Here is a 26,295-nt window from a genome sequence, read left to right as displayed (position 1 = left end):
ATGCTCCAGAGTGGATGGAGTTCATGAGAGTGTTTGTGTTTGGTGTGGTAAGCAGTTCCATGCGGTGAGTGGGTGGACGGCGGACATGATGGGTCTGTAGCTGGGACAGTCTGTAGGTTGGGGGTCGACGTTTCTGTAGTTGGTTTCTATCTTGTAGTGGAAGTGATCGGCGAGGGCTTTGCAGGGTTCCTGTGAGGCGGGATCGAGTTTTCTGTGGGTTGCGGGTGGGTGAACTCATTAAAGATGGTAAAGAGTTCCCTAGTGTGGTTAGCACTTGTCTCAATCAAGAGTGACAGGGCCTCCCTTTTTGTGGTTTCGAGCTGGGGGTGGTAGTTGTTGAGTGCCACTTTGAAGGTGGCACTGTCCATATTGAGTCTCCTGGTCCACCATTTTCTTTCCAGTTTCTTACATGCTCGTTTTGCAGTGTTGAGTTCAGGGGTGAACCAAGTGGCTTGTCAATTGGGTCTGTGCAGTCTGACCGGTTTAATGGGCTGATCCAGGAGTGGATGTTCTCTACTGCCTCGTTCAAGTTCATGGTGGTGTTGAGATGGGTGGTACTGAGGTTGTATTTTCCCTTGTGTTGAGTGACCTTGATCCAACAGCGATAGGGGGCACTGTGGTTGTTGGGGTGGTGTGGTGTGGTCTGGTGATGGTAAAATGAACAATGGAGTAATCTGATCAGGTGAGTGGTCTGATCAGGTGAGTTGAGTGGTGTGACTGTAGCAGATTCTGTTGCTGGATGTGAAAATGAGGTTCAGCGTGTGACCTGCTTTATGCATGGGGTCTGTGACCCGCTGCTTGAAGCCAGTGTTGTCCATTCATTCAAGGAGGTCTGTGGAGCTGGTGTATGTGTGGTCATCCTGGTGGAAGTTGAGATTTCCAAAGAATAGGTAGTGTTCGGATTCGATGGCGAGTTCACTGAATTCAGCAGTGGTGAAACTGAGGGCAGATCAGGGTCCTAGGGGTCAGTAGGCGTGGATGCCTTTGATGGTTGTATTGTTGTTGGGGCAAAGCTGGAAGTTCATGTTTTCCCTGATTGATGTGGTCTCGTCCTCTGTGATGGTGCAGACAATGGATTCTTTGTGAATAATAGCGATGCTGCCTCTGTGCTTGTTGGTGCAGTTGCGGTGCTTCATTTTGCAGTCGCTGGCTGTGGAGGTGGCGATGTCTCATTGTGTGCTGCCATGGGAGAAGATCATACTAGCAATTAGCCAGCAGTGAACTAATGATGTTTGCACTGCCTTTAGGAAAGTAAGCAGCAATTCTGCCTTTGGGGCAACAGTCACAAGCTATGGCAAAGTTCTGCTGAGGGGCACCAGTCACAAAAGTAAGGGTGTGATTTAGAATGTGGTGTACAGGTTACTATGTCACAATGGTTACAGATGTCCAGTTCACAAAATCCCATTGAATATAACAAGATTTTGATTTTGTCAGATGGAACATCTGTCACTGTTGTGACAGAATAACCCATCTGCCAAGTTCTAAATCAGGCTGACAGTTGAGTCAGCACCAGTATGGAGCCATATTGTTTGGTGCTCATGGAGCAGCCAACAACACCATCAGCAGTTAGTGCTGCCCTTAAGGCAGTAGCACCTTACCATAGTGGCTTCCTTATGCAGCTATTAACAGCTAAAGGAATGCAAGCTGCCTCGGAGGCCCCTTTCCCCAGCAGTGCTGTGGTGTCTGCTGTCAAGTTAGGCCTGTGTTGCAGGCTGTTTATAAGCTCAAATTCAACTTCTGAATTAAAAGTACTTCTAAAGTCTCAAACTATCTCATTTTAACAGATAAGTCATCCCTAAGGTTTGTCCTAGGTGACCTAAAAGTAGTGTTCATTGTAATTATAAGCAGGGACATTATAAAAGATGTCTTATATGTCCTTATGAGAGAAAAGCTGCCAATCTCGTTTTTCCCCATTGTAGCACTGCTAGTTCCATAGGCTGGAAGGCTTTCTTAAACATTAATAAAGTCCTAACGTTTGAAAGGAATGGACTAGAACAGGGATTCCAAGTGTCAAAATAATAGTTGAAGTAAATCCACCAACTTGCCAACATTAGATTTATTCTAATTATTTCAGGAAGAGAGTTTTAAAAATCTTTCCTAAAGATTTCTAAAATCTGCATTGTAGCAGCCTCTTCTGATTGGTCGGCCTTTGACAGGCTAGCCAAGCTGCTCTGATGAGCTGTTTGCTTAGTGAGACCTGAACTTCCAGTAGAGATTTTCTACATCTTGGACTTTTTAGAAACAGTGCTTTCTGGGACAAAAATGTGCCACACTTCTAAGGAAATGGTCATCACAGATGGTGGCACTCTGTACCCAACTAGCAAGGGGTGCCCCACCTGTTTGCTACCCCAGCAGATCTGGATAAAAGTGGGTGAGCTGCCCAGCACCCCAGATCCCGGCTGGAAGAAATCAGAAGAAGAAGAAGGTCTGCCCAGCGGAACCCCAAGATTGCACCAAGAAGTACTGCACTCTGAAGGAATGCACCTGTTGCACACGGGGCTTCAGCACAAAGATGACTCTGTTTTGCTTCCAAGATCCAGGTGTTGCTCCCTGTAAGCAACAGGTGCAAAGGAGCTACCAAGAGTCAACTGCATCAACTCCTGCTTGAAGAGCCCGCTGACCAGCTCCTAGTGGACGTTTAAGGATTTGGGGCCAGATGTACGTAATGTTTTGCATGGGGCAAACTGCGAAATTCGCAGTTTGCGCCATGCAAAACGTGCATCGTGATGCACATTCCCGTTTTGCGAGTCGGAAACTTGGTTACCGACTCGCAAAATGGGAATGCATCTTGCAAATAGGAAGGGGTGTTCCCCTTCCTATTTGTGATTCGCATCGCAATGCAGAATTGCTTTGTGACCGCGAACGCAGTCGCAAAGCAATTTACAGTTAGCATCCATGTGAAGTGGGTGCTAACCCATTCGCAAAAGGGAAGGGGTCCCCATGGGACCCCTTCCCCTTTGTGAATGGCTCTAAAAATATTAAAAATATGGCATTTTTTCAGAGCAGGCAGTGGTCCTATGGACCACTGCCTGTTCTGAAAAAATGAAACCAAATGGTTTCATGTTCTCGAGTGTATTGCAACTCGTTTTCCTTTAAGTCAAGCTGGTGACATCAGCCTGAAATTCAGGTTTATCCAACTAAAAGCTCTGGAGCCGTACCCATCAATGAGAAGAATTAAGACCTCCATGTTGTAGTTTAGCAGCGATTAGATTAAGCATTAACAGAAGGCATCTGTATTTTGTAACTATTGTGAACATTTCGCGGAATCCATTTTGTATTCATGGCAGCCATTTTCTCTGCCATGTGCTCACCATGTGCTCTGTCCTACCTTTCTGTTAACTATTCTTGAAATCTGCCTAGTGACAAGTTATATTTAGCATCTCCCACTTTCGCACATGCTCAGTAAGGTCTGCAGCTGTTAGTTCTTGAAAACTGTTAGCTCCTCCTACCTGTCGACTGTGCATTTTCCACATGACCTTACATGTATACAAGTCTTGCTTCTATAATTGTACCACCTCCTTCTAGCCCCTGGGTGGGTATAAAAGGACCATGCTCTCTCAGTTCAGTGTGCTACTTCAGACATTACCTAAGGGTGTTGTTTGAACTGTAGTACCACCTCATGAGGTTAATAAACTTTGTCTTTTATTTCAGTTCCTGTGCCAACTTCTTCCTACATGGTCTGAGGACTTTGTGCAGAGAAAGGTGAACCCCTTGCACTGGTAGGCCTTGCTGAGGCTTACTTCAACATCCAGGTTTTCACAGAGGCCTCGCTATGAACCAACCGGATGACAATGACTTACAACCCAGACTGCAGAGGAGCCCTGCTCAACGTCGGGGAAAAATAGAACTAAAAAAGTGACTAAGTGCTAAGGTAACATTTTGACTGAGGCCTATTGCTCAGTGTATCCAACCCAGGTTCCATCGTGGTTGGCCTCAAACTTTGACCATGAGACAGTCAGGTGTGACCAGACAGCCGCAGTTGGCACTTTTCACTTTCAGGCACTTAGAATCACATTTTTAGATTTGTTCTTTAATAATTCATATCTTCAGTTCCCTGCAATGGATTTTTTTCATTGTGGTGTAATTTTAAAGATAAACTTATTTCCTGTTGTTAAAAATTGGTGTTGGATGTTAATTGTGTGTTGTGTTTTACTTATTTATTGTTCTCTTGATATTAAATGCTTTGCACAGTTGTCTCCTAAGTTAAGCCTGACTGCTTGTGAGCCAAGCTACTAAGGGTTGAGCAAGGGTTAATTTATTGAGACCTTGACTGTACCTTATTTGTGATTGTGGTGTTATTACTAAGTGTACCTTCCTGCCCTTACTAATAAACCAATTTCTAACAACATTGTAATCAATATTAAGCACACCGTAACACCTCCCAGCAAGCTATGTGATCTCTCTCTTATGTCTGCCCAGAACTACAAGAGTCCTAGCGCACCTTCTCTTATGACACTACATCTCACCCCATGTTAAATAAAAAGTACAAACAACAGTTATATCATATCTCTTCAATGAATCGTCGAGGCACTCACACTAATCGGCCAGATTAAGTGGAATGAGGTAGTTGCAATGCACTCTAGTTGGGCACCGATGGCATAGGTTCTAATGATTGATCCGGACAGCCAGGCAAAATCATGCCATTCATAATTGCTGGAGATGACGAACATCAAGGTAGGTGCTTAAAATGTGACAAGTCCCTCATGATGTTTTTTTTGGGACAATGTGCTGTCACCATGTGTCCTTTGTACATCACCACCCTCAGAGAATCTACAGCAAATGTAGTGTCTGTTTTCCCCTTTTTTTCTGCTTGAACAGGACCCAGTCACCTTAATCGAAGGCGGTTTCCTGAGTTTGTTGAAGCCGATCCGCATATGTCTTCATGTTGAATTTTCGAGAAGTGTCCAGGGTACACGGTTCACTGTTGCAGTGTGATTCTGATGGCACTCCCAAATAGCAAGGCGAGAGGACTCTTCCCAATTGTGGAATGAGGAGCTCAGTGATAAGTAAGGGGGGCTTGAAACACAACTTGATTCAGTTTTGATCCCCTCCATCAATGCTAGTTTAACTATCTTTTTGATGGTACCCCTGAATCATTCAACACCACCATTGACAAGGGGCCACAGAGGTGTACTCTTTTGATGCTTGACATCTGGGGCCAGATGTAGCAAGTCGGCAATTTGCGACTTGCAAATTGCAAGTCCCTGCGACTCGCAATTTGCAAGTCGCAAATTGCTATGCATTACGGTGTCTCAGACACCGACTGCGACTCGCAATGGGGTCGCAATGACCCACCTCATGAATATTCATGAGGTGGGTCGCAAATTGTGGCCCCATTGCGAGTATAGGCACTCGCTAACATGGAGGCCTGCTGTCGTCAGCAGACCTCCATGTTCGCGACCTGCTTTTCAATAAAGCAGTTTTTTTTTTTTGAAGTGTAGCCCGTTTTCCTAACAGGAAAACGAGCTGCACTTCAAAAAAACCGAAACCTTTAGTTTCGGTTTTTTTTCATGGCAGGGAGTGGTCCCTTGGACCACTCCCTGCCCTGAAAAAATAATTTGGGGTCCAGTCACAAACTGGAAGGGGTCCCATGGGGACCCCTTCCAATTTGCGAGTGGGTTACCATCCACTTGAAGTGGATGGTAACTGCGACTCCATTTGCGACCGCGTACGCGGTCGCAAATGGAATTGCATCCCACTGCGAGTCGCAAATAGGAAGGGAACACCCCTTCCTATTTGTGAGTCAGAAATGCATTTTGCGAGTCGGAGCTGACTCGCAAAATGCATTTCTGAATGGCAAAGTGGCTTTTGCGCCTCGCAAACACTTTGCTACATCTGGCCCTTAGTCTGGCTAGAAACTCCTTGAATTCCTGGCTATTGGCCTTGGTCAGATTTGAGAATGGTAGGGGTACTCCATGCTCCATGGAAGTTATCCAGCCACTCAATGACCTTGTCATGGGTGGTTGGTGACAATTCCTCCTTTCAGGGAAATAGTTAATATTCATCAATGACTACCATGAGATGATGCCCATTTCCTAAGGGCCCAAAGAAATCAACTGCAACTCTTTCTCAAGCCTGTGTAGGAACGTCAGACATTGCCAATGGGTTGTTGAGTCACTTTAGGGGAAAGGCAGTTGCAAATATGGCACTCCTTTAATTCCCTCTCAGCTCGCTCATCTAGGTACAGAAACCACACTCGGTCTCTTAGGGCTATTTTTGTGGCTAAACTGCCAAGATGTGCTTCATGACTTGCTGTCTTAGGCTCTCAGGTATGATGATTCTCAAGCCTCTCAATACAATGCCTTCCATTGTTTCAGACAATTCAATATGTACATTTTTTTATTTTTGAAATTAAATGTAATAATCAAGAGGTTGAACACTCATTTTTCCACGACTGAGTTAAAATGATGTCTTCAAGAATGAGCCTGTTCTTGTCAGCATTAGTAACAGCAGTAATCTGTTGATGGATATGACTGCTGTCATGCTGGACCTCACAGTGAAGTGCATGCACTCTCCAGCTGTCTTGGATGTCGAACTGTGTTTTTGTAGAGATACTCATGAAAAATAATCAGCAGTTTCTTATCTTTACCCGGCTTGTGTGCAATCAGATAGTTATATTCTTACATTTGAAAACCTTACCTCTCAATGTGAGAGGGCATCTTGGCTTTCGGTATCCCAAATATAGGGGCATATGTATAAGCACCCAGCGCCACCTATCTCCACATTAGTGTCAAATTTTGTACGCTAATGTGGCCCAACAAGGCCAAAATCCTGGTGCCACATTTACAAAGTTGCGCAATGCATGCATTGCACCACTTTGTAACCTTTTTCTCTACATTATGGCTCTGCCAGGCATAATGTATGCAAAGGGGGCGTTACCCCATGAGGGGGGGGCAAAAAAATGGCACAAGAAAATTTAACAGATTTCCTTGTGCCATTTTTATGGCACTATTACCATCTGCTCAGATCAGGCATTAAAAGGGTGCTTCCATTATTTATAATGGGCCCCTGTAGGAAAGTAGCCTCTTTCTAGCCTTGTTACCCCCACTTTTGGCCTGTTTGTGAGTATATGTCAGGGTGTTTTTACTGTCTCACTGGGATCCTGCTAGCCAGGACCCCAGTGCTCATAGTGAAAAACCTCTTTGTCAGTGTATTTTATATGTCTCACTGGGACACTGCTAGCCAGGACCCCAGTGCTCATAGGTTATGGCCTGAATGTGTTCCCTGTGTGGTGCCTAACTGTGTCACTGAGGCTCTGCTAATCAGAACCTCAGTGCTTATGCTTTCTCTGTCTTTAAAATTGTCATTGCAGGCTAGTGACCGTTTTTACCAATTCTGATTAGCACACTGGAACACCCTTATAATTCCCATTATATGGTATCTAGGTACCCCGGGTATTGGGGTTCCAGGACATCTCTATGGGCTGCAGCATTTCTTTTGCCTCCCATAGGGAGCTCAGATAATTCTTACACAGGACTGCCACTGCAGCCTGAGTGAAATAACGTCCATGTTATTTCACAGCCATTTTACACAGCACTTAGGTAACTTAAAAGTCACCTATATGTCTAACCCTCACTTAGTGAAGGTAAGGTGCAAAGTTACTAAGTGTGAAGGCACCCTGGCACTAGCCAAGGTGCCCCCACATAGTTCAGGGCAATTTCCCCAGACTTTGCGAGTGCGGGGACCCCATTACACGCGTGCACTACGCATAGGTCAATACCTATATGTAGCTTCACCATGGTAACTACGAATATGCCATGTAACATGTCTAAGATCATGGAATTGTCCTCCCATGCCGAATCTGGTATTGGGGTGCAAATCCCATGCCTCACCAGGGCTCCAGCATGGACCCCGGGTACTGCCAACTAGCTCTCTGGGGTTTTCACTGCAGCTACCACTGCTGCCAACCCTCAGACAGGCTTCTGCCCTCCTGGGGTCTGGGCAGCCCAGTCCCAGGAAGGCAGAACAAAGCACTTCCTCTGAGAGAGGGTGTTACACCCTCTCTCTTTGGAAATAGGTGTTAAGGGCCTGAGAGGAGTAGCCTCTCTGGCCTCTGGGAATTGCTTAGAAGGGCACAGATGGTGCCTTCCTTGCATAAACCAGTCTACACCGGTTCAGGGATCCCCCAGCACCTGCTCTGGTGCGAAACTGGACAAAGGAAAGGGGAGTGACCACTCCCCTGTCCATCACCACCCAAGGGGTGCTGCCCAGAGCTCCTCCAGTGTGTCCTAGACCTCTGCCATCTTGAATGCAGAGGTGTGAGGGCACAATGGAGGTCTCTGAGTGGCCAATGCCAGCAGGTGACATCGAGAGACCCCTCCTGATAGGTGCTTACCTGACTAGGTGGGCAATCCTCCTCTGAGGGCTATTTAGTGTCTCTCCTGTGGGCTTCTCTTCAGATAACGAATGCAAGAGCTCTCCAGAGTTCCTCTGCATCTCCCTCTTTGACTTCTGCCAAGGATCGACCGCTGACTGCTCCAGGATGCCTGCAAAACTACAACAAATTAGCAAGAAGACTACCAGCAACATTGTAGCGCCTAATCCTGCCGGCTTTCTCAACGGTTTCCTGGTGGTGCATGCTCTGAGGGCTGTCTGCCTTCACCCTGCACTGGAAGCCAAGAAGAAATCTCTTGTGGGTTGATGGATTCTTCCCCCTGCTAATGCAGGCACCAAACTTCTGCATCACCGGTCCTCTGGGTTCTCTCTCATCTCGACGAGCGTAGTCCCTGGAACACAGAAGTGACCCGGACAGTCCAGTGGTCCTTTTGTCCAAATTTGGTGGAGGTAAGTCCTTGCATCTCCATGCCAGACAGTAATCCTGTGTACTAAGTAAACTGCAGCTGCTAGGGCTTCTGTGCACTTTTGCAAGCAATCCTTCATGCACAGCATAGCCGTGGTCCCCAGCACTCCATCCTGTATTGCTCAAGTCGCTGAATTGTCCTCCAGCTTGGTGGGACTGTCCTTTGTAGTGTTGAGATGACTGCCGTGCTCAGAATTCTTGAACCCCTGTTCAAGTGCTTCTGCGGGTGCTGCCTGCTTCTGCATGGGTTCTTGTACTGCTGAGCACCCCCTCTGTCTCCTCCTCCAAGGGGCGACCTCCTGGTCCTTCCTGGGCCCAGGCAGCACCCATTTTCTTCAACCGTGACCTTTGCAGCTAGCAAGGCTCGTTTGCAGTCTTTCTGCATGAAAACAGCTCTGCATCTTTCAGCATGCTGTGGGACATCTTCTTTGCAAAGGAAAAGTTCCTGGCATCTTCCGTTGTTGCAGAATCTTCAGCTTCTTCCACCCGGAGGCAGCCCTTTTGCACCTTCATCCGGGGTTTAGTGGGCTCCTGCCCCCCCCCCCCCGGACACTTGCTTGATTCTTGGACTTGGTCCTCTTCCTTTTTAGGTCCTCAGGTCCAGGAATCCATCTGCAGTGATTTGTAGTCAGTTGTTGTCTTTGCAGCATCTCCTATCACGACTTTAGTGTGTTTCTGAGGAAGAAGGGTAACTTTAGTCCTACTTTTCAGGGTCTTGGAGTGGGGTATCTTGGACACCGTTAGTGTTGTTTTCTTACACTCCCAGCAACCCTCTACACACTACACTAGGCCTGGGGTCCCTAAGTGGTTCGCATTCCACTTTCTTAGTATATGGTTTGTGTTGCCCCTAGGGTCCTATTGTATTCTACAGTGTTTGCACTACTTTTCTAACTGCTTACTTACATGATTTTGGTCTGTGTGTATATTTTGTGTATTTTACTTACCTCCTAAGGGAGTATATCCTCTGAGATATTTTGGCACATTGTCACTAAAATAAAGTACCTTTATTTTTAGTAACTCTGAGTATTGTGTTTCTTATGATGTAGTGCTATATGATATAAGTGGTATATTGGGAGTTTTGCATATCTCCTAGTTCAGCTTAAGTTGCTCTGCTATAGCTACCGCAATCAGCCTAAGCTGCTAGAACACTACTATTCTACTAATAAGGGATAACTGGACCTGGCACAAGGTGTAAGTACCATCAGGTAACCACTATAGGCCAGGCGAGCCTCCTACAGCCCCCATGTACTCTGCAGGAGTTGCTCCAATATTTTGGTGCTTCTTCTGCACAGTACATCAATAGTGTGATCAAAAATGAGGCTATTGCCCCATACCCTGCGCCATGGTGTGCCATATTTTACATATGGCGCCATATTTTACAAATGGCGCACTGGTGGCAGTGGGGCGGTAGAGAGCGCAAGAAAAGTGGCGCTGCACTAGGTACAGCACCACTTTCCTTAAATATGCCCAATAATGAGTAGCACTTGGTGGTCTGTAATGATAGTGATGCATTTTCTGTATAGAAACACATAAAAATGTTTACAGGCCCACACTACAGCCAGACTCTCCTTCTACAGCTGAGAATTGGCACATTCTGTGTCAGACAGGCTTCGACTGGCATAGACCACAATGTGTCTCTGAGCGTTCTGATGACCATTTTGTTAAGCAAAGATTGCTCTCAGCCCCACCAGGCTCGCATCCACAGTGACCTCAGTATGTAGCTTGGGGTCAAAATAGGCCATCTCAGTTTCATTTTCAATCATCTGTTTTATTTTTTTGAAATTCTGCTCACATTCAGCACACCACTGAAAAGAAACATTTAACTCTCTCATTGGGGCACTCACTGTAGCAAAGTCATGAATGTACCTGGAGTAATAACTCTCCATGACCAGGAAGGATTGCGACATTGTGACATCTTGTGAGGGGGCAAGTAGTTGACTGTGCTTGGCCTTTATCTGGGTAAGGAAATACTCTCCCTTCAGAGAATATGTGTCCAAAAAATTTAACTCTGTTATCGTGAAACTCACACTTTGCTGCATTTAGAGTGAGAATGTCATCAACAAGCAACTGGTACAATTGTGCAAGAGCATTGTCATGCTCTTCTTGTGTTGCTCCAACTACCAGAATGTCAGCACTGTAGTATAAAGCATGTGTGACAGGTTCAATTATACAATGTATAGCATCCCAAAATATTTCTGCAGCTGACAACACTTGAAAATTCAATCTTGTATATCCGAACAAACCAACATGAGTCGAAAAAGTAGTGATGTACCTGCAGTTCTCTTCCAGCTCATGTTGTTGGCATCCTTATTTCAGTTCAAGACAAGAGAAGACTTTAGAACTGTTCAGTTGCATTATCATGTGCACTATGTGTGAACAGGATGTCTTTCTCTCTTGATGGCTTTGTTGGCCTGGTGCGTATCAACGAAAATGCGCACTGCACCTCCACTGTGTTTTTTGGCATCATCACTATAGCGTGACAAATGCTTTAATACTGGAGGAGTGCTCAATGATGTCATGCTTGAACAACATTTTCAGTTCTTTTTCAACAGCTTTTTGCAAGTGAAAGGCAATTCTGCTGGTGATTGGCAACAAGATGAACGTCCTCCTAAGTGGAAATCGCACTTTCATTGTCTTGAGTCCTCCTAGGCAATTCAATGACGGAAGCTGAATCACAATCTCAGACTGAGTATGTAGGTTCTAATTGAAAGATATAAGCCCCATGTTAGCAACAGTAGCAAAAGCGAGCAAGCATGCATTGGACGAAGTTCCTGGAAGTACATGAATTGGCGCTGGCACTGACACTGCTTTCTATTGCATTGTCACTCTGAATGACCCTTGACTATGAAGCACTTTAGAAGCAGCCCATGTTTAAACCTTCATGTTTGACAGGTAGAGTCATGGCAGAGGAGACCGGTTATTAACCTGCTCGACTGCCATGATGTTAATCGACACATGGGGCAACCATTAACTTTTATTGTAATCTTGGGGCTGTGTCTAAATTAACTTGTTTGTGTTGTTTGATGAACTATCTTTGACATTTGTTCTTCCTTGCATGCAGCCACCCAAACATGTGTATGACATCCTTTGGTCAACATCCTCATCACACATCCATCTTCTTCACTGGTGCTTTATAATGACATTGAAGAATCTGTGCGAAGATGAGCTTGACGACAATTGACTTTGTCTGGTTTCTACTTGCCGTAACTGGTGTTGCTTTTAGGCCTTTTGGGGTAACGAGATTGCTTATGTAACTTTCTGGTCTCCATTTCCTTTTCTTGCTGTGATGCATTTCGTTTCTCTTTTGCTTTGCAAACCATTATGAGGTGGTTTACTTTTCCACAGCCCTTGCACACCTGTCCTATTGCTGGACATTTACCTTTGTGGGAATATGAAAACCTACATCAGCAACCCAACTTTTCCTTCTTTGAAGACATTGACTTGCGTGCATCTGCCTGGTGCTTGTGCTTCCTTTTTATGGCCAGCGCTGATTCATTTTTTGATGTTCCAGATTGCATATCAGCAGCTTGTCAATCTGCTCTTCATCGGCTCCTGCAGCCATAAGTATTTTGTCCAAACTGGGAGTCTCTCTCAACATGTGTCTTCTGAAAGAGTCTGACAGACAGCAATCAATTACTCTAAGGCGTATGCCTTCTTCATCATTAAACTCACTCAACTTTAAGTGTTGATGAGCACATACAGTCTTTCAAAAAACTCATCTATCATTTCACAAGCTTACTGTCTAGCTTGATTGAAAATGTACCTTTCATAGTCGACATTTGGCATCGGATTGAACTTGATATTCAAAGTTTGTTTGATCTGACGGTATGATATTTCATCAGTCTGCAATATTTTGAATACTTCTTTTATTCAATCAGGGGCAAGGTTCTTTAAAGATTTAGGCCCTCATTACAACCCTTTACAACCCTGGCGGTCGGTGATAAAGTAATGGTAATACCGCCAACAGGCTGGCAGTAATAAATATGAAATTATGACCAAGGCGGAAACTGCTCATACAGACAGCCACTTTAACACACTGACCACCAGGGCGAAATCAACAGGCACCACGGCGGTAACCACCTACAGCCAGACGGAAGACAGTGTTCTGCCCACTGTATCATGAGACACCAATCCGCCACTGTTAGACTTTTTTATCCTTGCCATGGTCTCCCTTAACTTTTTGCCTCTGTTCCCCAGGTTGTTGATGTGTGCTGGACTCTGATTTTGCTGTTTTTGTTACTCTTGGCACTTTACCACTGCTAACCAGTGCTAAAGTGCAAGTGTTCCTATACAAAATGTGTATGTAATTGGCCTATCCATGATTGGCATATTTGATTTATTAGTAGGTCCCTAGTACAGTGCACTAGAGGTGCCCAGGGCCTGTAAATCAAATGCTACTAGTGGGCCTGCAGCACTGGTTGTGCCACCCACCTATGTATCTCTGTAATCATGTCTCAGACCTGCCACTGCAGTGTGTGCAGTCTTAACTGTAAATTCGACTTGGAAAGTGTATCCACTTTCCAGGCCTAAACCTTCTCTTTTCTTACATGTAAAGCACCCTTAAGATAGGCCCTAGGTAGCCCCAATGGCAGGGTGCAGTGTATGGTTAAGGTAGGACATACAGTAATGTGTTTCATATGTCCTCACAATGAAATATTGCTAAATTCGTTTTTCACTGTTGCAAGGCCTGTCCCTCTCATAGGTTAACATGGGGGCTACCTTTAAATCTGATTAAAGTGTAGATTCCCTTTGGGATCGGATGGACATGTGGAGTTTGGGGTCTCTGAGCTCACAATCTAAAAATGCATCTTTTAGTAAAGTTGATTTTAAGATTGTGTGTTTGAAAATGCCACTTTTAGAAAGTGAGCATTTTCTTGCTTATACCATTTCTGTGACTCTACCTGTTTGTGGATTCCCAGTCTGGGTCAGTTTGACAGTTGGGCTGGTTGCACTGCACACTAGACAGTGACACAAAGAGAGCTCAGGTGTAGTCTGCATTTCCTGATGAGCCATTTGTGCTAGGAGGGAGGGTAGGAGTGGTCACTTCCACCTGAAAGGGCTGTGCCTGTCCTCACACAATGCAGTCTCTGACCCCCTAGTGAGTGTCTGGGGCCAGGCCTGAGCAAGGCAGGATTTCACATTCAAAAGAGGGTTTACTTTGAAGTAGGCCTACTTCAAAGGAGAAATTGGGTACAAGAAAGGGCACTGTAAACCACAGACCTTAGGAAACAAGAGGAACCTCTGCCGGGAGGAGAGCTGAGGAAGAAGAGCTGCCCTGCCTGCGACTGTGCTTTGTGGAGCTATCCTGCAGTTGCTGCTTCTGCCAGAGTAAGAGGGCGAAGACTGGACTGTGTGTGCCTTCCATCTTGTGAAGAAATCTCCAAGGGCCTGATTTAGAGCTTGCCTCCTGTCGTTTGAAGGACAGCAAAGACTTCTCTCTGCCAGCGCCTGGCGTCTCTGGAGAGACTCCTGCTCTGACAAGTGGTGCCCTATCCAGTCCCTGGGACCTTGAAAGGAAAAGATGGTGAAAATTCAAGGAAATCGACTTCAGACAACTCAGACTGACGCCGCTGCTGAATCTGATGACGCCGCCTGCAACTGACTCAATGATCTTTGCTGAAATGCAACGACCTTCACAGGCCCGACATCGCTGTAGCCCTGCCGAAGTCCGCGACTCCATGGAAGTTGCCACACCACATCGTGACTGACGCCGCTCGAAGTGCGCGGATTCAACGTTTCGCAAAGACGCTGCGATCCCCGACTTTGCGCATCAGTTTGTTTTCACTCTTCACCAAAGGTACTGTACCCTGGGGCATACTGGACTCTGTGTCCGCCGCCGCTTGTGTCAGATTGTTGGGAACGACTCCATCACGACGCCATGTTAACACCTCATTGAAGCATTTTGTGTTTCTAAGTGCTATTTTTGAGTTTAATCTTTAGAAATTCATAACTTGACTTGTGTATGTCGGATTTGTGTTGTTTTGTTCTTGTTTTGTTTAGATAAATATTTCCTATTGTCTATAACTGTGTTGTGTCATTTTGTAGTGCTTTCATTAAGTAACTGTGTGTGTTGGTACAAATACTTTACACCTAGCACTCGGAAGTTAAGCCTACTGCTCTGCCAAGCTACCAAGGGGGTAAGGAGGGGTTAGCTGAGGGTGATTTTCTTTTTCCCTGACTAGAGTGAGGGTCCTTGCTTGAACATGGGGTAACCTGACTGTCAACCAAAGACCCCATTTCTAACAATGGTGATCAGCGGTTGGGATTTGGACTTGTATTTGTACTTGACATACAGAGATTAAGTGTACACTACTGTTTGAGTTCAGACCACTACGTGACCACATACTACTTGTCTGGTGATTTTGTTTTTTTCTCTTTGGGACTATTTTTGTTCTACTTCTATTTTTGCTGATCCCTTGATTTACTTTTTTGGAAACTTCATTTCTGCCTTGGAACTTTGTACTTTTGTTTAACTCTTCGTCATGTCTCAATCTTGAGATGCATCAGCTGGAGCCGCTTTTGACATAGAGAAATTTGAGAGCTACACCATGGCTCAGTTGTAGCAGTTCTGCAAAGATTTGGCCTGTCCCATTAAGAGCTCTTCCAAGAAGGAAGAGCTTCAAAAGGCACTGAGAGTCTGGGTGACAGCCAAAGAGGTTGAGGGGCACACAGAAGAGGAGCAGGGTAAGGAGGAGAGGGTGCAAGTCACTCACAAGATGTAGTGGGTGGGCCTGTTATGTCCAGGGAGAGAGTCTCCAGGGCAGGTAGCAGTGTGTCCTCCAAGGGTCTGACACCTGAAGAGTTACAGGACAGACAGACAGAGAGGGAATACCAATAGGAGCTGAAAAAGTTCAGTCTAAAGATGGAGATGGAAAGGGAGATGGAGCAGAGAAGGTTGGCCATTGAGGAAAGGAAGCTGCAGCTTTCTCATGAGCTTAGCTTAAAGGAGTTCGACACAAGGAGCCAGTCTAGCAGAGATGGTGGCAGCAATCCTACAGTGCCGCCTGAGAGGAGGGTGCACATTCCTAAAGACCTTGTGAAGGATTACAAGAGGGAAGATGATATATGCTTGTGGTTCAAGGGGTATGAGTCTGCTCTCCACGTGAATCTGATCCCTGAAGCTCATTGGGGGCGGGTCTGTGGAAGCACTTTGAGGTAGAGAGGAGGGATACACTGACAGCCTTAGGGGATGCTTAGAATCTCACCTACTCTAGCATAAAGGATGCCTTGCTTACAAGCTATGGTCTTACCCCTGAGCAGTACAAGGATGAGTTTGGGTCATACAAGCAGAAGGAATCCCAAACATGGTTGAAATGTGTTGATTCTTATTGCAGGTCACTGGATGATTGGGTGAAGGGCAGTAAGGTAACTACGTATGAGGGGCTATACAATTTGATTGCTTGGGAGCACTTGTACAGTTTATGTTTTCCAGAGCTGCGCCAGCCTCTGATTGACAGCAAGCTGACTGACCTCAGGAAGCTTGCACAGGAACATTGACATTGCTCAATGTCTGTGGGCCACAGGGCCACATCACATAGTCCAAGGCCCCACCTCACTCCTGCAACAACACATAGAGAACACTGCAGGGGCATCAGGTCGAAAATAGACAGGCACCTAAGGTGGATGGGGTACAGGGGGGCACCTCAGCTGGAAGATGGTACAATGCCACTGGTCCTGGAGGGGGCAACATGCCCATTACTCTGTCCTGGGGAGTGCAAGGCCACAGCCTCTCAAGTGGGTAACTTGCCCACATGCTGTGGAGGGGGCAACATGCCCTGTGCCTGATCCTGGGGAGTGCAAGGCCACAGTCTCTTAAGTGGGTGACTTGTCCACTGGCTCTGGAGGGGGCTACATGCCCATTACTTGGTCCTGGGGCCACAGTGTCTTGAGTGGATGGCTTTGCCACTGGTTCTGTAGGGGGCATTCTGCCCAGTGATCTTCATCCTGGGGAGGGTGGGGTGAGTGGATGGCTTCTCCAGTGCTTCTGGAGGGGGCATTGTGCCCAGTGATGCAGATCTTGGGGAGTGCAAGGTCACAGTCTCTCACCTGGGTGTCAGACCCACAGGATTTGCAGGGGCCAGGCTACACAACAGCCTATGGACGCAGGACTACACTCTGTTCGCCGGCGATGATGGCTGCTCAGTGGTGGCAGTGGTGCTGCAAATGATGGAGCTGGAAGTGGTGGGGGAGGCTCCAGTCCTTCCCCTGTAGCCTCAGATGGCTGCCCACTGGGGCGGCTGCTGCTGGCAGCGGTGCTGGTGGTGGTGATGGCAGTGGTGGGGGGAGGCTCCAGCCCTTTCCCTGCAGCCTCGGATGGCTGCCCACTGGGGCTACTGCAGCTGGCAGTGGTGCAGGTTGCGGTGCTGATGGCGGTGCTGGTGGCGGTGCTGATGACGGTGGGGGGAGGCTCCAGCCATTCCCCTGCAGGCTCGGACAGCTGCACCACCATGGTTGGTGGTGGGGGCTCCAACTGAGTCCCAGCACCAGGCCCCTTATCTCTACTGCCTGCTGTTGCAGGTCCCTTGCCTTCCTGCATCTGGGGCTGCCTCCTTGCCCTTCCGTTCTGCAGCTAGGTCTGGCTCCTTGCCCTTCCCTCCTGCAGCTGGGGCTGCCTCCTTGCCCTTCCTTCCTGCAGCTGGAGCTGCCTCCTTGCCCTTCCATCTTGCAGCTGGGGCTGCCTCCTTGCCGTTCCATCCTGCAGATAGGGCTGCCTACATGCCCTTCCTTGATGCACTTGGGGCTGGCACCCTGTCTGTCTGGCTGCCTGGTGGCTGGGATCCTTTCCCACCTGGAGTTGTTGGGGACACTACTGTTCCTGTGGACTGGGTGGCTGAGGTGCTTGCCTAGGTTTTGACCACCCTCGCCTGACATGAGGGACGGGGGGATGGGTAGGGAAGAGGTCAATGTTGGAGAGGAAAAGCTTCTTAGGGACATTGGGGCGGAAAGAGGGCGATGGCTTAGGGAGTGGAGGAAGAGGGAGGGGTTGTAGAAGGTGTCAGTCTGCTGCGTTTGGGTTCAGGTGCATGGGCTGGATGCTGTTGTGAGGTGGCTGACTGTTGGGTGTCAGAGTGCTTGCGTTTGTGTACTTTGGGAGGAGGGGGCACAGACACAGTGGGAGAAGACACTGGTGACGTGTGCATGGATGTGTGGGTGGTGACTGCCAGTGAGGGGTGTGTACTGATAGGTGTGCTGGTGATGGTGGTAATGGATGGGAATGTAGTGCATGCAGGTGTGAGTGGAGATGCTACACAACTCTTGTGTGTTGTCCTGGGTGCAGGCTGGTCTGCCTGTGTGCTTGGGATGGGTAGGGGTGAGGGGAATGGGATTGGGAAGAGGAAGTTGGAGGGGGGAGGCTGGAAACAGAGACAATGGCTGCCATCAGAGAGGAGGCCAGAGCCTGGATTGATCTACGTTGGGCCACAAAGCCAGTGTGAATGCCCTCCAGCAATGCATTTGTTTGTTGCAAATGGCCTGCCAGCCCCTGGATGGCATTCACTATGGTTGATTGCCCAACAGATATGGATCGCAGGAGGTCAATAGACTCCTCACTGAGGGCAGCAGGGCTAACTGGGCATGGCCTGAGGTGCCTGGGGCAAAGGAGGTGCCCACCCTCCTGGGTAAGCGGGAACAGGCAACTCAATGAGGGGCTGCTGGGAGGGTGGTGCTGGGGGAGGTGGCTGTACCTGTAGCTTGGGTGGGCACAGAGGTGTCTGCCACCACCAGGGTGCTTCCATCGGAGGAGGTATCCGTGTCAGAACTGTCCCCTCCTGTCTCCGCTGTGGTGCTCCCCTCGCCCTCTGTCCCACTGGTGCCCTCGCCGTCCGTGGATTCAGCCTCCGGGGTCCTGTGCGATACAGCTCCCTCCGTCCCTGGTGCCCCTGCTCCTCCGCCAGATGATGCTAATGCACATAAGGACAGGGTGACAAAACAAAAAGGGGGAAAGAAACAAAGGATACACTTGGTCAATGGCGCCAACAACACTATTGTTGGCGTACACAACACACGCACACACAGGGAATAGCCCTACGGACTAGGCAATACACTACCAGTCACAATGCTAGTCACCAGCCCATGGATAGGGACACCTAATGCAAATTGCAGCATACCTGGGACCCTCAGACCCCTGCCCAGTAGTGGATACCTACTAGAGTGGTAGGAGGACTTTCACATTAGAACCCTTCCCAACATGGGACCTACCCTGCAATGCCAGGCCTGGGCTAGGGGCACCAACAGAACCCACACCCCCACCTGGATAACACCCCACCAGGCATAAGTTGTAATGATGGGCACTGTACTCACCCCCTTGTGGCTGCTGTGATGCCCCTAAGCGCCCATCTAGCTCCAGATAAGCCACCGCCAGTATGCGGGCCATCAGGAGGGCAAGGGTTCGACGGGCACCTTTTCCTCATTGGGAGGCCATCCCCAGCTGGGCCTCCGCCGTCTTCTGTGCCCAGCATCTCAGGTCCGCCCACTGTTTCCGACAGTGGGTGCTCCGCCTGCTGTAGACCTCTAGGGTCTCCACGTCCTTTTCGATGGCATGCCATATACCCTTCTTTTGATGGGCACTGACCTGCAGGGAAATAGACACGGGGAAAGGTATTAGTCCGACCGTCCTGCCTGTTACACTCATGGCCCACCATGCACCTTACCATCCCCATTAGCACAGACATGGCCCACAATACATGCAGCACGCTGCCCAGGGCCCATCCACAACCCCCCCACACGCCGCATGCATTGTACTCACAGTGCACTCACCTGTTGGTCTGGAGGCCCATACAGCAGTCAGTACTGGGGTAGAGCCCCATCCACCAGTCTCTCCAATTCCACCAAGTTGAAGGCAGGGGCCCTTTCCCCAATCACACAAGCCATGGTCCGTTAAAGACACAGGTCACAGCAGCACATGTAGTGTACGTCCTCTCTTGTTGAAGGTCAGGTAGCAAGTGAGTGTATGGATAGAAAATGGCGGTCACGTCTGTGGTGGTGCGTACCGTCACCACCGGCGTACATTACCATTGGCCGCTGTACCCTATAGGGCCCAATGTTAACCAATGAGGAGTTGCACAGCGGTTCTCGACCGCCTCTCGCAACAGCACACAATGTCAGCACAATTACCTCATTTCCACCTATCCCTTCATACAGGACAGGCAGACGCCATATCAGGGGGGTAGTGCAGGCCATGGACCTAACTGTATCACAGTACACAAATGCGCCATTTGGTCATCTCCAACAAAATACTGTTACAATCACAACATGCATTGAAGTGTAGTGGTTGGAATGTAGAGATAAGGACCAGTTGCTCACTCTCTTCCCACATAAATTGCAACCGCTGGGAATAAATAGAAGATGGAGACATCCCCCGTGTACAGACCCCTGGTGGACTTGGCAACAATGGAGGACAGGCACATGATCCTCACCTATATACTTGACAGGGCCACAATCACAGAGCTGTGTGCCTAATTGGAGCCTGACATAATCTCTGCTATCCATCACCCCACCGGAATCCCCCCTCTTGTGCAAGTGCTATCAGTGCTCCATTTCCTGGCAAATGGCTCCTTCCAAATGACAGTGCGCTTGGCAGCAGGAATGTCTCAGCCAATGCTCTCAATAGTGGTGACCAGAGTGTTGTCTGCCTTGATTAAACACATGTGCAGCTACATCGTTTTCCCCCAGGTGGAGGATTTGGCCACAGTGAAAGCTGATTTCTATGTAATGGGACAAATCCACAACATTATTGGGGGTACTGATGGAACACATATTGCATTTGTTCCCACCCCCCACAGAAAAATGAACAGGTCTTCAGAAATCAAAAGACCTTTCACTCCATGAATGATCAGATGGTGTGCCTTGCGGACTAGTACATCTTCCACGTCAATTCAAAGTATCCTGGGTCTGTGCATGATGCCTTTATCCTGAGGAATAGCAGCATCTCAAAAGTGATGGCCCAACTCCAGAGGCACAGGGTGTGGCTAATAAGTGAGCCCTGGTTCCCACCCACTATATGTTGGTGAATGGGTAAGGTGTGGGCCCTAAGGGTCAGTGTGTGGCTAATAGTTGTCCCTCGGTATTTGCAGGTGACTCTGGTTACCCCAACCTCTCATGGCTACTGACCCCTGTGAGGACTCCAAGTACAAGGGCAGAGGAACATTACAATGAGGTACATGGGTGAACAAGAAGAATTATAGAGAGGACCTTTGGCTTCCTGAAGGCCAGGTTTCATTGCCTCCATCTAACAGGTGGATCCCTGTGCTACTCACCTAAGAAGATCTGCCAGATCATTGTGGCATGCAGTATGTTGCACAACCTTGCCTTGTGTGTGGTGTTAGGGGCCTTTTCTGCAGGAGGAGGAGGAGGCTTGATATGGCCGTGTGGCAGCAGTGGATCCTGTGGACAGTGAAGATGAGGAGGCAGAGGATGAGGACAACAGAAGTGCAATTATTCATCAATAATTGCAATGAGACACAGGTAAGAAAGTGTTGAAACACACATAATTGACAGTTTGATGCTGGCACCTCTTCACCAGTGACACTGGCTGGGCTACGTGTGGGGATGTAAATGCAGTGTTATTGTTTCTGCATGTGACATATTGTGCCTGGGTGTGTTGCACTCTATGGTTCTTATTTCCCTGGCAGCTTTACCTTGTGTGAGTTGTTATTTCGTAGGCTAGGTTATTGTCTCTAGTGTGCATGCAGTGGTGATAGGTGTCCAGGGAGGTCTATGAGTGGTGTCCATGCATTCGTGTTGTATGCAGGGCTTGGCACTGGGATGAGTGGGTTGTGATGGGGGAGTGTGTGGGATGTGGTGGAGTGATGGGAGTGAGGATGAGGGTGGGGGTATGTGATGGCATGCAGGTAGGGGTGATAGTAGTATAGAGTTGACTTACCAAAGTTCAGTCCTCCTCCTACTCCTGCCAAGCCCTCAGGATGCATGATTGCCAAGACTTGCTTCTACTATGTTGTTAGTTGTGGGGGCAGAGGTGGGATTCCACCAACAGTCCTCTGTACTGCGAGCTGATGTCTTACTGCAATGGAACGTACCTTCCCCGTAGGTCCTCACACCTCTTCCTGATGTTGTCCCTGGTTCTGTGGTGCTGTCCCAGGGCGCTGACCCTGTCCACGATCGTCCGCCATAGCTCCATCTTCCTAGCAATGGATGTCTGCTGCACCTGTGATCCAAATAGCTGAGGCTCTACCCAGAGGATTTCCTCCACCATGACCCTCAGTTCCTCCTAAGAGAATCTGGGGTTTTGTGGTTGTGCCATGGGTTTAGTGCGAGTGGTATGGGTGAGGGTGTGTGGGGTGATGTTTTGGGGTGTGTGATGTGAGGTGCGTGGGTGGTGCATAGTTGATGGTGGTATGTGGCTCTGGTTGTGTGAGTGCTCTTGCTGTCTATCTCTGCTGGCAATTAATTGTAGTTGTAAAGTTTTGTGGGTAATGTGGGTGTGTGTTTTATAGTGGTGTGGGTGTGTGGGCATGGTGTGTATGTGTTTCAGGTGTGTGTAGTTTGAATTTTCTAATGTGGTGGTGTTTTGTTTGAATATGTGTATTTTGAGTGTGGCGGTATGTACCACCATTGGTTTATGGCCATTGAATGTCAGTTGTGGTGATTTGTGGGCCATAATGTTGTGGCCGTTGTTCTGTTGGCATAATGGTGTGGGTTTTGATACCGCCAGTTTATTAGTGACCTTTGGGCTGGCAGACTTGTGTGTGTGGCTGTTTTGTGACGGATTGGTATGTGTGTGTCATAATATGGTTGGCGGTTCTCCACTGCAGCGGCGTTATGTTGGCGGCAGTCGGCATGGTGGTGAGAGGGATTTACCGCCAATGTCATAATGAGGGCCTTAATGATTTTCCTATCATACTTCTTCAAGAGAGTATCTATAAAATCATTAAATGTCTTGTTCCATGAGGTCCACATAGCACCAATATTATGTTTCTTGGCTGTGTGAAATAGTGGTGGTGGTTTCACAAAAATAGCTGCATCATATTTAAAGCTCTTTTCTACCACTGTTGGAGAGTATATTCTGTTCAGGTGGTGACCACTGGTCTCTTGGAGCTGCAATTACTGCAAGTGCAGACCGCATGCTTGTGCTTGGGTCATCCTGCTCGATCTGGGGTTATAGATCGTCTCCTCTTTCTTGATGGTGAGTAATGATTTCATTTCTCACACTAGATTATTGTTGCGTTTAGCTTTTTGAATCATACATGGTTGTCACTGCCTATAACATTTTGCTTGCATCGATGATTGCTCTGTGTTACGGTGCAACACAGTCTTTCTCCTTTTAGCCTTACCAATAGATTCTACTGGGACCTTTGAATGCCCTCCTGTAGGAAAGTACCATCTTGCCTGGCATGTTACCCCCATACTTCACTGTATATATGTTGTTTTAGTCTATGTGTCACTGGGACCCTGCCAGGCAGGGCCCCAGTGCTCATAATTATGTGCCCTGTATGTGTTCCCTGTGTGATGCCTAACTGTCTCACTGAGGCTCTGCTAACCAGAACCTCAGTTGTTATGCTCTCTCTGCTTTCCAAATTTGTCACTAACAGGCTAGTGAAAAAATTTACCAATTCACATATAATTCCCTAGTATATGGTACTGAGGTAACTAGGGTATTGAGGTTCTAGGAGATCCCTATGGGCTGCAGCATTTCTTTTTCCACCCACAGGGAGCTCTGACAATTCTTACACAGGCCTGCAAGTGCAGCCTGCGTGAAATAATGTCCACCTTATTTCACAGCCATTTACCACTGCACTTAAGTAACTTATAAGTCAACTACATGTCTAACCTTCACCTGGTGAAGGTTGGGTGCAAAGTTACTTAGTGTTTGGGCACCCTGGCACTAGCCAAGGTGCCCCCACATCGTTCAGGGCAAATTCCCCAGACTTTGGGTGTGCGGGGACACCATTACACGCGTGCACTATAAATAGGTCACTAACTATGTATAGCGTCACAATGGTAACTCCGAACATGGCCATGTAACATGTCTAAGATCATGAAATTGAATGGTATTGGGGGGACAATTCCATGATCCCCCGGGTCTCTAGCACAGTAACCAGGTACTGCCAAACTGCCTTTCCGGGGTCTCCACTGCAGCTGCTGCTGCTGCCAACCCCTCAGACAGGTTTCTGCCCTCCTGGGGTCCAGGCAGCCCTGGCACAGGAAGGCAGAACAAAGGATTTCCTCTGAGAGAGGGTGTTACACCCTCTCCCTTTGGAAATAGGTATGAAGGCTGGGGAGGAGTAGCCTCCCCCAGCCTCTGGAAATGCTTTGATGGGCACAGATGGTGCCCATCTCTGCATATGCCAGTCTACACTAGTTCAGGGATCCCCCAGCCCTGCTCTGGCGCGAAACTGGACAAAGGAAAGGGGAATGACCACTCCACTGACCTGCAGCTCCCAGGGGAGATGCCCAGAGCTCCTCCAGTGTGTCCCAGACCTTTGCCATCTTGGAAACAGAGGTGTTGGGGGCACACTGGACTGCTCTGAGTAGCCAGTGCCAGCAGGTGATGTCAGAGGCTACTTCTGATAGGCTCTTACCTCTCTTGGTAGCCAATCCTCCTTCCCAGGTAGCTAAACCTCTTTTTCTGGCTCTTTAGGGTCTCTGCTTCGGGGAATTCTTCAGATAACGAATGCAAGAGCTCACCAGAGTTCCTCTGCATCTCCCTCTTCACCTTCTACCAAAGGATCGACTACTGACTGCTCAGGACGCCTGCAAAACGGCAACAAAGTAGCCAGAAGACTACTAGCAACATTGTAGCGCCTCATCCTGCCGGCTTTCTCAACTGTTTCCAGGTGTTGCATGCTCTGGGGGTAGCCTGCCTTCACCCTGCACCAGAAGCTCCGTAGAAATCTCCCATGGGTCGACAGAATCTTCCCCCTGCTAATGCAGGCACCAAAAGACTGCATCACTGGTCCTCTGGGTCCCCTCTCATCCTGATGGGCGTGGTCCCTGGAACTCAGCAACTCTGTCCAAGTTGTTCCCACAGTCCAGTGACTCTTCAGTCCAAGTTTGGTAGAGGTAAGTCCTTGCTTCCCCACGCCAGACTGCATTGCAGGGTACCGCGTGATTTGCAGCTGCTTCGGCTTCTGTGCACTCTTCCAGGATTTCCTGCATGCACAGCCAAGCTTGGGTCCCCAGCACTCCTTCCTGCAGTGCACAACCTTCTGAGTTGTCCTCCGGCGTCGTGGGACTCCCTTTTGTGACTTCGTGTGGACTCTGGTTCACTTTCCTTCCAAGTGCCTGTTCAGGTACTTTTGCAGGTGCTGCCTGCTTTTGTGAGGGGTCCCTGAATTGCTGGGCACCCCTTCTGTCTCCTCCTCCAAGTGGCGACATCCTGGTCCCTCCTGGGCCACAGCAGCACCCAAAAACCTTTACTGTAATCCTTGCAGCTAGCAAGGCTTGTTTGCAGTCTTTCTGTGTGGGAACACCTCTGCAAGCTTCATCGTAACGTAGGACATCCGTCCTCTGAAGGAGAAGTTCCTAGTCCTCTTTTTTCTTGCAGAACTCCAAGCTTCTTCCAACCAGTGGCAGCTTCCTTGCACCCTCAACTGGCATTTCTGGGCTCCTGACGACTTTCGACACTGTTGCGACTATTGGACTTGGTCCCCTTGTCTTTCAGGTACTCAGGTCCGGAAATCCACTGTTATTGCATTGCTGGTGGTTGGCCCCCATCACGACGTCTGTGTTCTCTGGGGGTAGTAGGTGCAATTTACACCTACCTTTCAGGGTCTTGGGGTGGGCTATTTTTCTAACCCTCACTATTTCTTACAGTCCCAGCGACCCTCTACAAGCTCACATAGGTTTGGGGTCCATTCGTGGTTCGCAATCCACTTTTGGAGTATATGGTTTGTGTTGCCCCCATACCTATGTGCTCCTATTGCAATCTATTGTAATTCTACACTGTTGCATTACTTTTCTTGCTATTACTTACCTAATTTTGGTTTGTGTACATATATCTTGTGTATATATCTTATCCTCATACTGAGGGTACTCACTTAGATACTTTTGGCATATTGTCATAAAAATAAAGTACCTTTATTTTTAGTACTTCTGTATATTGTGTTTTCTTATGATATTGTGCATATGACACCAGTGGTATAGTAGGAGCTTTACATGTCTCCTAGTTCAGCCTAAGATGCTTTGCCATAGCTACCTTCTATCAGCCTAAGCTGCTAGAAACACCTCTTCTACACTAATAAGGGATAACTGGACTTGGCACAAGGTGTAAGTACCTCTGGTACCCACTAGCCAGGCCAGCCTCCTACACCTCCTCTGCAAGACCTTCACTTTCTTTGAGGGCCACATATGGGCTGGAGCAGGTCTTCGACTCCAAACATGCCAACTCCAAACTGCTTCTTATTGAATTGAGTGCATGTGGCACACACAAGCAGTTTGATGGATCGTTGCAAACACTCAGTGAGTGAAGCCTTGTTTCTTTGGGGCACACATCTGTCCTCATCACCAATTGTAGCATCCTTCCCAGCACGGAGGTATGC

Source organism: Pleurodeles waltl, chromosome 3_1, assembly GCF_031143425.1.
Source record: "Pleurodeles waltl isolate 20211129_DDA chromosome 3_1, aPleWal1.hap1.20221129, whole genome shotgun sequence".
Classification (NCBI taxonomy): domain Eukaryota; kingdom Metazoa; phylum Chordata; class Amphibia; order Caudata; family Salamandridae; genus Pleurodeles; species Pleurodeles waltl.
Note: the sequence above shows the minus strand (reverse complement) of the source record.